We start from the raw sequence: 12,943 nt of genomic DNA on the forward strand, positions 1-12,943 counted from the left end.
CGAGGCGGCTCAAAGGGGGTGCCTGAAGAGCAACACTTGCGCCCCGCAACCCGACAGCCGACGAGCCAAGAGGCGGGTGGCTCGCTGGCGGCGGCGGCGGCGGGCGCTCGAGCAAGCTCGCCCGGACCGGCGGCCACCCACCGCTCGCCCTCTCTCGTTTGACCGAAGGCAAGGCGGACGCCGCCGGACACGTCTTCCCTCACCTCGGTCCGAGCCTTTTTTGGAAGCGCACCGGCTTCTCCGGGCTTGAGCCGCCGTCTTTCTTTCTCTCCTCTCCCCCCACCTGCCCCCCCCCTCCCCCGGCCTCCCTGAAGTGGTGGGACTTCGACAAACGGTTTTTTTTTCTCTTCTTCTTCTTTCCTCTCCTTCGAGCCGGAGACAACCCCGTAAGTCCTGCTTTGGAGCATGGTTATTATGAGTATCATCCTCATCCTCATCTTCCTCATCCTCATCCTCCCCCCCCCACCCGCATCAGAAGTGGCACCTTTCTCCCTGCCCGAGGAAGGTTCTCACGTCAGAAGAAGGGGTGGTGGAAGGACTGGCGCGTATGTATGTGTGTGTGTGGAGGAGGGGTGTTGTTGCGGGGGTGGTGATGGCTCCGTCGGGTTGGAAGGCAAAAAAAGTGTGTCTAACTCCGACCGTTCAGCTACGAATTTTTTCTTTTCTTCCTGCCTCCTTCCTGGCTCTGCCGTTCCTGGGGAGGAGGGAGAAACGGCGGAAGGTGCCAGTTTTGCGGTGGGAGGTGCACTTATTGAAGAGTGGGGGGGAGCTTGGGTTTTCAAGCTCTAGCGCACTAGCTTCTCCATCTTCCTCTTCTCACCCCCCCCACCTCCTTATTTTCCACTTAGCTGGAAGATAGGCTTACAGTCAGATTTTGAAAGACGTTGAAATTAAACCCCCTTCCCCTTTACGCACACACACACACACCGCACACACTCCCATAGAAAAAGAATGAAAAAGGAAGAAAAGAAAAAAAAGAAGGGGAAGGAAGCCATCCGTCCATCAGACCCATATATGATAGAAGAGGAAGGTGCAATGGATGGAAAGAGAGGGATCCTTCCCCCTTTTTTTCAAAATAGCAACGTCTCCTGGACCACTCTGAAGGAGGAATCATAGAATCGTAGGGTTGGAGGTCTTCTAGTCCAATCCCCCACACCCAAGGCACCTCATCCCATCTTTGACAAATGAATGTCCAATCTTTTCTTCAAAGCCTCCAGTGACAGAGCTCCCACAACTCCGGAGGAGACAAACTGTTCCCTTGCTTAATAGTTCTCACCTTCAGGAAATTCCTCTTATTCCCAGGTTGGAACTTCTTCTAAGGAGCTTCCTCCATCCATTCCTTGCTTCTTGCCCAGGAGAACCAGAACTCGCTATCCAGTCTCCTCCCGTTTTCCCAAAGCAGGCAGTGTTTGAGTTATGCAATAGAGGGAATCCCTGCAGAAAGCAGCCCTCTTATCTACAAGTTGTTTCTCTCCTCCTCCTATTTATTCACTCTTATTTATCCTACTTCAGAAGCAGAGCAGCTTAATGCAAGACGAAACTTGCAGGGATCACCTTAGCTCCGGTCCCATATTAGTGGCATCTTTGCCAAACAGAGCGAGATCAGTAGACATTCAAAGGCAGTTCTTCTTCATCTGTCTCTTCCTCTCCAAACCGCCCCCCTCCCCCCACCTTCAGCATTTCATTCTGAATCGAGGAAGGGTCAGGGCTCGGAAGAATAACATGTTCTTTTGCATTTCTGCTTAAATCTCACAGCTTCTGGAGGCAACATCCCCATCAAGCTGTCAGTCTTCCCTGCAGAGTACAGTGAGCCATAGCAGAACATTTTGTTCAGCTGGGGGAGGAAGCAAACCAGATGAAGGCTCGGAGGCTAGGGAGGGCTGCCTGCAGATCTGCCCTTTCCTGTGGGTGACATGGTGATGGTGAAAGACTGTGTAGGAAAAAATAGTGGACTGACAGCATTAGTAAATGCTTGTGGACCGACAGCATTAGTTAAATGCAGATTCCATGGTGATTTGAAGCTTACAGCTTCTATCTTAACTTGAACAGCTTGAAGAGCGAACAAGATGGAACCATTCCAAAGCCAAATGAAATACGGATGCCAACAGGTACCAAACTCTTAAGTCTAAACCCCATTTTTTAAAATTCCCTTTCCCTTGGCTAGAGAAATACCTGTGATGCATGGTTAGCTTGAAAACTATTGATCCTTCAGAAGGGCCAAGAGGTCAAGAGAGACAGGGAGTTGACTGTTGATACCAGGGGATACCTCTGCTTCTTTATAAGTTGACCCCATAGTATTAATATCTGGTGGTCTCAAAGCTTAACTGTGTTTGCATAAACAGAAATCTTATCATCTGTCCACTTCAGTTGCAAGGAAACAGTGTGAGAGTTAATGGAGTTATGCCAGACCTTTTCAATTTCATTCACTCTTTAAAAAAAAAACACCAAAGAAATTTCTTGGGGATGGAATAAGGTACTTAGTTTTAACAAATGAATTGGGTTTTCTGAAAGCCTGTTTCCCTTGACATTGTTGCAACTTCTTTGGAAGTAGACTTGAATAGAGCTGTCCTATGTGAGGCTTTGTGAAGAGGTAAGGAATCCAGCAAGGATTCTTTGCAAATTAAAATTGAAAATATGGACACCGGGAATGCTTTTTGCAGAAATACAAGTTTGCTTAAAGTATCCAAGCCAGAATGATCCAACTGTAAATGGTGTCAGTTATGAGGCTGGTTAGAAAAGCTATGGTATGTTAAGCAATGAAAGCTGAAGATTATGATAGTGTCGTGCTGCAATGGCACTAAAGCATCCCTCATTATCACTAAATGAAAACACTATCAATAAATATGCATAAAACAATCTGTGCTTATCATAACTGTTGTGTAAGCTTTTTGCTGACCACTTTGGCTTTAACAAAATGAGAAGGGGAGAAAAAAAAATCATGTGGAGGAAACAAAGGGTAGCTATGAAGTAGTTTAATCTTTGCATACCTATCTTCATCTATGCAGACCCAATATCAGACAGCAGAGCTTTCCCCATGAAATGCAGCTGATTTTGCTCTTCCTTTTGAAATATTGTTCTTTATAATTTTCATCCTCTCTCAAGCTTAAAGTATATGATGCATCATATCATAGGTAACCATGATCAGACAAGTACTTGGTTGAAACTTAGGGAGGGACCCTTTCAGATAGGAAATAAATAGCAGCCATCACTTGTCATCAAAGTGTGTGTGTGTGTGTGTGTGTGTAATTTATATATATATATATATATATATATATATATATATATATATATATATATATATATATATATATATATATATATATATATATATATATATATGTTTCTACTACATGGAATCAGTTGACCCCTCAAAAAACGTTAGAAGGCAAATGTGCATTTTAAATCAAAGGTCAGAGTTCTTGACAAATAACAGTTTAAATAAATCTCTCCAGCTAACTTTCTATCTGCTGCATACAATCCACATTTTTTTCTGTTTCTCTTAAAAAAAGAATCTTTCTCTAACATCCTGGCAGGGAGCTCTGCTAATCATAACCTATAAAAAAATAAGAACCAGGCTTATTTGAATTTTGCTTTTAGCTGTAATTAAAAGGTTGCCAAAGTAGTTCCAGTTCAGTCTAGATCTATTTTCGGTTTGGTTTGGGTTTATATCCATATAAAATAGCCCCAACTGTATTTTATCACGGCAGTGGATAGAACTGTCAGCATTATTGGCTTTTTATATAAAATTGTTCTCTGCAAGTTTTATTTATTTGGAGAAAGTAAGTAAAGATGTAAAGAGCTTGATATTTTTTTCCGGCCATATGGGTGTCCAAGCACACATGTATGCACTAACATTTTTGTCTAGATGCTATTGATACCCTTTTCTGGGGGGAAAAAATAAATAGATCCAGGCATTTTAATCACCTGGTTTCCCAGATACATTTATTGTCGACAGATTAAATTGTCTTTTTTGGAATAGAAGTTTAACATAAACAAGTTGAAAGATTTCTGAGAATTATATTTGTCCCATCAGAGTCTTTCAGTTGGACATCTTTGAGCACTGGAGAAATGCTTTTATATTAATGGTCAAATCTAGCATGGATAGTCATACATAACATCATTTTAATGGGGAAAAATACAATGTTGGTCAACCAAGATGTTGTCATGATGAGAGATAAAGTCAACAAGGGAAAGGAAATCCATAACAAGGGGATGCTTTCAACGGAGTTGAGGAGATTGAAAACTGTTGCTGTCATTGTACCTACATGAATGCTTTGTTTTACAACATACCTGCACTGAAGTAGGAAACAAAACTCAGGCTGACCTTTAAGGATGACAGCTACCTACAGAATGGAGATTGTGAAACTCAGGTTTTACCTTTATGTTTTTGTTATTGAACTCACTTACTTACATCAAATAGATGGCCTGGCGTTGATAGTGCTCTAGTCTTGCTATTTAATGTTGCAGATTTTTAAGCACAGAGATTTCATGAATGAATGAATGAAAGAATGAATGAATGGAATGCGAAGAAATATAACTTGTGTTCCTCGTAATGTAGTTATGTTTTCGCTTTGATCTTAAATAGTTCAGAAAGACCAGTAGTAAAAGTTGAGTGATATCAGTTTGTGTTTATGGAGAATCCAATTTAATAGTGACTCTAGAGCTCTCTAATCCTACGTAAGATAAATATACATACTTATAACTTCTTTAAATACTTTGTTTTAAGTACTTTGTTTAAAATGATTTTTACATTTAGTTTACAGACAGTAGAATTTTTGACACACATTTGCACACTTTATTATTATCTATTATCTATTATTATCTATCAATAGAGTAATTTATGCTATATTTTACTATAGAGAGTTTCTGCCAAGTTGGCACTCTACTTTCTTCATTTGATTTGATTTTCATTTGATTTCTTAGGTAGTATATGTTCTAGACTACTAGGTATTGAATAAGTGTACTGGTAACTTTATAAGGGGTTGTAAACTTTTGAGCTGTTAAATTATCAGAATTTTATATGGTAATGAACTCTATATACCAATAGAAACAGCAGAACAAATTCTGAGAATGGGACTTGATTAAAAAGTGTTTGGAAGAAGGAATAACATTTCTGTTAAACTATGGATACCTAAAAGTTCATTTATATAGTTTTCCTTGCCCTGCTTTAGCATGGATTTTTGCTTACTATTTTGTCGATTGATGTATTGTAGGGATTTGAATTTTTTTCAGAGAAAAACTCTGACTCAAATTGGGTTGGAGTTGGTTGCTTGTGTTCAGGAATCCAATAATTAAATTTCTAGTGCTTAAATTTAATTCTTGGGAAATAACTGGTGTTCATATTGAACTAGACTGATCGGATTCTCTTTCTTTGTTTTTGCCATTGATGAGTGAGTATTTCTATGTTATATCAGCAGCAAGAATATAGAAGAGTTACTTGCACCAAAAGATAGGCATATGCCTCCGAGAAACCTAGCAGCAGATTATGAAGGCAAAGAGGCTTTTTTTAACCACTTTGCAATTTCTGTAATTTGAAAAGCCAATGCATGCAGGACATTGATAGTATTAGACAACATTAAATACAGTAAGTATTTAAAAGCCACGTATGGCATATCTGTTTTACAGATCACATTCTGCTCAAAGGTATTTCGTTGTTTTTTTAAAGGAATCAATGTTCATTGTTCTTTACATTTTCATGCTGAACAGTTGAGATTTAGGATGTGACTGGAAGGTCACCAGAACTGTAGAATTTGACTTCAGGAGATGTGATGAAGATACACACACACACACACACACACATATATATATATATATATATACACACACACACACACACACACACACACACACACACACACACACACACACATATACATATATATACATACATACATACATACATACATACATACATATATATATATAAAAAGAGGGTCAGAGGGCGAAACCAATTAAAGGTCTTTCATCTACGATATAAATCTTTTCAGATCTCTCTCTCTCTCTCTCTCTCTCTCTCTCTCTCTCTCTCTGTGTGTGTGTTTGTACAGTTTTCTCTCAATGAACCCAATTAACCTTTTCTGGAACCCTATATATATAACAGATTTTGCAGAAATATGTATGTTTGAACACAAACACAATCTTCGTTTCTCGAAGCAACAATACAAAAAGTTGGTATATTTCTACACCAGCCTGTTTGTCTTGTCTCTGCAATATCAGCCTCAGTACTTTTCTAAAGGTCTGTTTCTAATCTGTATATTTAACACAGTCGGACAGGAAAGTTGTCCATCTCAAGCAGTAGAATGTATTCTTTTAATACAAGTAGTTTAAAAGGCTGATAGGTCTTCAAAACTGGACGTTCATTTCTTCTTGATCTATGGCAAAATCTGAAAGGGAAGCTGAGGTGCTTCTTCAGAGTAATGCAGGGAATTACTCCTAAGGGAAGCTGAGGTGCTTCTTCAGAGTAATGCAGTGATGAACTATTTATTATGGATAATCTGCAATGTGTCTTGGCCTTAAAGAGTGCTGAATTGTCAACCATCATCTGTTTGGACTTTTCAGCAAATAAAATTCCAGTTTCACTCATGTTAGTTTTGCAGAATCTCCTCAGTGGAGAAGAGGCACAACGTAGTGACTGAAAGCTTCTCATTTTCTTCACTGAGCTTAGCATATCCACTTTCTAGCTTTCTCCATTTAAAATGACACATTTGTTTGGCACAATATGCTTCCGATCACGTCAAGCCTAGATGAGAGGGATCAGAGATTGTTATATATCTTGTTGTATTACTTTATGGAGAATGACGATGTGTGTATGGCCACAAAATAGGAATGCAATCATTGAATAAGGAATCAAAAGAAGGGGAAAACAAAGAGCTTAGCTGGATTCAGTCCATTTCAGACATTATTCAAGTGAAGAAGCCTTTCTTTGGCTTGGCATAGTCTAGATATAATACCTATGTTTTCTTACTAGCACTGGCAATGCTAGTTAGGAACTGGTAGGAGTTGTGGTCCAATACATTTGGAAATGCTATTATGAGGAAAGCTGATGAAATGTACTATATGCATTAATTTGAAGCATAAAATATCAGTCTGACAATTTCATATTTTGCTGCCACCATGGAGTTGTTATAACTGCGGGACCTGCTTTAAATATATAGTTATAAGCATGAACATGCTCACAACACTGTTTGGCTAGCGACAGAATGTATGAGCTGACTACATATAAAAGCACTATGGCCTGAGATACTGTAAGGTCCCCACATTAGATTTATAGTTGTAAATTCATACAGTTTGTCACTAGATATTACAGCAATGCAATTGGCTGATGTTTACTGATGACAGGAAGTTAACTTTTTTTTTTTGCTTATGGGCCACTGACTGTGCGAGACAAAAGAACCTAGCTGGTCTTACATTTCTAGTTGAGGTGGCGTAATTTGCTGCAAAACCAAATTAAAATTATTTAATGATTTAATTTAATTTTAATTATTGATTTAGTTGCCACACAACTCCAGAATGACTCTGATCAGCTCATCATATGTAGTAACAGAATAAAACACAATTATTTGGAACAAATAAACCTGTACAAAAGTTAAAAAAAAGTACTTGGGATTAAAAAAATAACTAATAAGTGTTGCTTTCAGCAGCTCATATAAGGTTTGCATGCCGGAAACAGTTTGCAGAACAGAAATAATTGTTTTAGGGGGCATTTTGCACAAGGGGTACTGTTTCCACTTGCTCCAAATATTCACATATTTTAAAAGCAGTGGTTTTCTGAGTGAAGCAGAGACGATGAGGGGAAGGTATTTCAAACCTTGCATTGCATATGGACCTATCAGTAATAGCTGTTGTCTATATCTTTTAAATGGTAAACATCATTATGTAGGATATTACCACCATATAATTGATTGCTATTCTTCTGATTTTGTGATTCAGGTGGAGTAGCAATAACATTTAGATTTATATACTGCTTCATAGAGGTTTACAGCCCTCTCTAAGCAGTTTACAGAGTCAGCATATTGCCCCCCAAACAATCTGGGTCCATGTTTAAACAACCTCAAAAGGATGGAAGGCTGAGTCAATCTTGAGCCAGTCAGGATTGAACTGGCAGTCAACAGAGTTAGCCTGCAACAATGCATTCTAACCACTGTGCCACCACAAATGCATATTTTTGCCAGTTACACATAAAAATGTGTAATGCATTTTTTTCACCAGTTACATTAAAAAATCTCTTTAAAATGAAAGGAATATGTGGATTAATTTTGGATCAGAAAACAGGAACATGTTAATTTCCCTGCTATTTTGATATTAAAAGGCAATCATCTAGAATGCCACTTTTAATGTGCATGGGTGATCATCAACTCCTCCTCCTCCTCCAACTCACGACCATTATGTGTGGTTGATGGAGCACATAGAAATTAGGCTATTTTTTTGGTTTTATTTTACAAAGTGGGCCATTACAACTTCAGTGACAACAAATTATAAGGATGATAGAATTGCTATGATTAGTTGAATGTTCAGATTAAAACTATCCTCAATGAGTGCAGTGGTAATTCTTTGATGTAGTAAACCAATCATGGGTGGAAAACTTTTGACCCTCAGGATATGGGAGCCATCAATACATTTCTGTAGTCTGTAGAACCTCTGCAATTTCCCAGAATTAATAGCATGGTTTTCTGACACGAAAACACATTATGCACAAAAATTGCACTTAGGTTGAAATCTACATTCACGGACTTTTTTTTAAAAAAAATATCAACTTCCAAACTCTTCCTACACCTCTGGAGAGAATATATATAGTTTGAATTTGTATACTTCCAAAAGCATCCTCAGTCTCCTTCTTCTCCCGTAAATTATTAATTACAGGTAGATCTTGGTTAATAATAATAATTGGGACCAAAATTTATGTTGCTAAGCAACATGGTTCTAAAGTCATTAAGTAAATCCTGCCCTGTCATTAAGCATGACATCACATAGTCACCCTATACATCCTTCTGCTGTCTTCCTCATTGCTTTTGTTCATCAATAGTGAAGCCAGCAGTGAAGATTGCAGATGGAGATCACATGACCTCAAGGTAGCTGTTGTAACTAGAATTGGTGGAAAGATCAGTGCTGTCATAAGTTCAAATAGTTACTGAAAAGGGGGCTGTTAAGGAAGAAATACCTCTATGGATTTTACATCTGCTTGGGATTAATTGGCAAACAGCATGAAGGGAAAAACAAACCCTATTATTGAGTTTATCAATGTCTCTATATAATAACCAATGTCCCAATGGTGCGATCTTTATGTAAGTGCAGTTTCTCCAAAATTATCATTACAGGTGGAGACACATGAGCATCGAAAGGTTGAAAAACCAGTATAAGTCCTCCTCCATGCAAAACACTGTTTTCAAAGGTGAACTTATGAAGGACATTTTTTAAAAAAACCACAGCTAAAAATAGAGTATTACTGCTTCCGGTAGCATCATTTTTGATGAATAAATTCTTTTATGTCTGTCCTTTATGACATTAAGCACTTGAGATAATCCATTTCCTTTAGTAATGGCTCACTTTATCATAGTAAGTAGGGCCCATTTTTAGCGTTGCAGTCAGAGATGGGAAAAATAACACTTTGTTGAATGAGTAGTTTACATAAATATTATGCCTTTATTCTTTGCATGCACATGAACTTCCTTTCCAAACATATTTTTCTCCTCATTTAGTAGATGGCTTCATACATAATATATTCTTCAAAGGACACTTGAAAGTAAAAGAACTGAGAAATAAAATAGGAGCTGGAAGGTTTTTTTCCTTTTCCCGCACCATGCTGGGAAAGAGAAAAAATAAAACAAGCAGAAACTTGTAACCTATCAAGCTGAACGCAGACCACCCAGCCATGCCCTGTGCTTTACTAGAGCTTGACAGCTCCTGAATTTGAAATCCCAAGAGTGTGACAAAGCCCGGAATATCTCAAGCCACTTGAGGCCATAAATGGCTGACTGCCTATGTTGAGTTCTGGTGCATCACGACTCTCCTCTGAGCTAGCGAACTGCCCATGTCCCTCCCAGCCTTAGGTTATCCTGATCCGCATGGATAAAAAGTCAATGTTTTAATTTTAAAAAATGCTGAACATCTTTGAGAAAATGAAATTGCTTTTATATTCACCGAACTTGGCAAAGGCAACATCTGTTGCTGGCACATTGCAAAGTTAAAAAATGTAGGTGTTCAGTTTGAGGGATCCCTGATTCTCTCTAAGTTTGGTTGATTTCTTGCAAACATTTCATTACCCAACTAGGTGATATCATCAGTTGTAACAGCACAGGTGATATTGCCTAGTTTGGGTAACAAAACATCTGCAAGAAAACAACCAAGCTTAGAGAGCACCAACTCTGAGCTATAAATATTTTTCTCTATCAATGTCCATTTTTTTTTCAAGGGGCTGGATGAGTAGTGAAGAGTCTAAAGTCCACTGAGAATATCATTGTTGTCTTTGTGGATTACCAGTAATTTCATTTTATAAACATGTATGGTTACTTATATTTTGTTTAGAAAAAATGTTAGGCCTTTTACCTGTTTAACAATTATGGACAGCTTGCAAAGATGTAGCAACATTATTAAAAAGGAAAAAAAAATCATATGTACACTCATATAATAAATACTCAACATTAAAAAATACAGCATTTAAAACCTTGCACTAATAAGTAAGACTTTAGTTTCTTCCTAAATTATAACAAAGAAGAGAATTTTCTTGAAACCAAATGGCAATTTGTTCCATAAAATATCCCTGCCTCAGAGGAAGAAGACATAACTTAAAGGTGTCAAACTTATTGGGAAGACTTGCAACAGATCATGCCACTGATGGCCTAAGTACAGTGGTGGGATTCAAATAATTTAACAACTGGTTCTCTGCTCTAATGACTGGCTGAGTGGGAGTGGCCATGGTGGGCATGGACAGAGGGTATGACAAGCTGCACTTGGCCTCCTGCACCCCCCTAGGCCAAAAATGGGACAGGGAGCATGCTGTACCTCCCCGCACCCTGTTTCGGGTCTACATGCTTTCCTGCACTTACCTGTGAGCCAAAATGGAGTGCGTGGGGACTCCTGGGAGGGGCGTGGCATGGCCAGCCAACAATTTAACAAGCTGTTCGGCTGAAGTGGTGTGGTTGAACCGGTTGAATTCCCACCACTGCCTAAGCATATAGAGGAATTAAAAGGGAGAACGTATTCCTATAAATAACTTGTATGAAAGCCATCTGAAGATATATATATCATTATGGGCAACTTACATTAGACTGGCAGCCAATGAACTGGTTTCTGTATATGAGTTATGCAAGACACAATTCCACATTCACACATTTTGGACTATCTTCAAGGGCTGACTCACAAAGAGTACATCACAATCCAATCTTACCATTATCAATTCATGAATCACTAGCTCACTTTTTCCACCTTCTGAGTAAATCTTTCCTGTACATGATGATACCTAACTGTCCAGTATGAATATTGTGTCCAGGAGAACTTGAGAGCTGTAATCTTGATTCTTCAGGGAGAGTGCAGTTCCATCCAGCACAGTTGTCTCTCTTAGAAACGCTATCAACTCTGTCTTATCTTACGTGATTTTTCCACTTCTGAATGTTATACATATTTGTCTTCCTCTTAATGGTGAAAAAGTTAAGGAAGGAAAACTTTGCAAATTTACTTAATCTTCACTGCATTCCCCAATATATGACAATTGGAAGTTTGGAATTGCAGTTTAAATCTCATGTTTAAATCCCTCATTATTTGAAAAAACCAAAATGCCTTTCTACTTTTCAGATCAAATGTTGTGTTGCGTTTTGTGTGTTGAGAGAGTAGGGAAATGGAGTGGGAGGGAGGAAGAGAGAGAACACAAAACAGAATTCTTTCAGTGTGGTTCATCCTATATAACACCCTCAAAAGATAGTTACGTTTAAATGTGCCAAAGTTATTTAAAAAACAACAACACTTATTTAGGAATATGCCAATAATTTCTGACTTAGTGTTCTACTTGGTGTATTCCTTTCTCTGACTTGTATCCAAGAACAATATTGCCCTTATTTTTGCAGTCCCCCAAACAATTAACAATTGGGGAAAATATTTTTGGGAAATGTGTCATCTGGTCATGATACATTTGGCTGTGGGTATGTTTGCTCTCATTGTAAATTATCACTCCATTGTGTGATCAGTTCAAAAGCAACAAGAATAGGAAAAAGAAGGAAAATTTTAAAAAACATACAGTGGCGGTTCCTGTGAGGTTTTCAGTTGTGGGACTCCTTTCACTGAACAAATAACTTGGCTAGGTAAAATTAATTAATACATCATCTATCCATCTATCCATTCATCTACCATTATTCTTATCAATAGCGATTTTGTTTCAACTTGAAAACACACTCAACTCTTTTGGATTGGGATGGTTTTTGCTTTGATTGTCAATAATCCAGAAATTTCAATTGTTTCTGGTATTCTATCACATACACGTATAAAACATAAATGGTAATGATGGTGATAAAAGGGACTTTTTTCTCAAACCTCATCCAGTTTTGTAAAAGTTCATCTTCTCCTTTTCTGGAGCTGTGCCCAAAAGGAGAAATATGGCTTCAGGTTATAAAAGACGTAAAGATGGCCTGACTGATACATTATTTTTCTCCCCACATTAGATTGCCGTTGATTTGAATTGTGAAACAGTTTTGCCTTGAAGAGCTTGTGTCCATTTTGAATAGGTATCTTGAAATATTTTGTTGGGTGCTTTGAAGATGGGCTATGACTACAATACCCAGAATTCTGAGGTAGTGTGGCCAAAAAGACCATACTGAATTGGCATTCTGAGTGTTACAGTCCTGACACAACTGGAAGGTAACAGATTGAAGAACTTGATTTTTAGATCCTTGCAATGAACAAAGATAATAAGCAACAGGGGGCATAGTTTGAATAAAGTCAAGAAGTGAGTAGCGCA

The 12,943-nt window shown here is 38.3% G+C and overlaps 1 protein-coding gene across 3 annotated transcripts in view; it reads left to right on the forward strand.

Annotated features, from left to right (window-relative positions):
* The first annotated feature begins 335 nt into the window (after nt 1–335).
* CDH8 (cadherin 8) overlaps nt 336–12,943 on the forward strand; it is a 207,302-nt gene continuing 194,694 nt past the window's right edge. For 2 of the 3 annotated variants that reach the window (XM_087971613.1, XM_087971615.1), the window contains exon 1: nt 2,010–2,108. The gene's annotated coding sequence lies outside the window, so the exon portion shown is untranslated. Of the gene's footprint in view, nt 387–2,009; nt 2,109–12,943 lie in introns of those variants that run through there. The other variant, XM_087971614.1, reaches the window with a different exon arrangement.

The sequence above is a fragment of the Notechis scutatus genome, chromosome 9, assembly GCF_049901735.1.
Source record: "Notechis scutatus isolate UNSWTSFEM ecotype Mainland chromosome 9, rNotScu1.2, whole genome shotgun sequence".
Taxonomy (NCBI): domain Eukaryota; kingdom Metazoa; phylum Chordata; class Lepidosauria; order Squamata; family Elapidae; genus Notechis; species Notechis scutatus.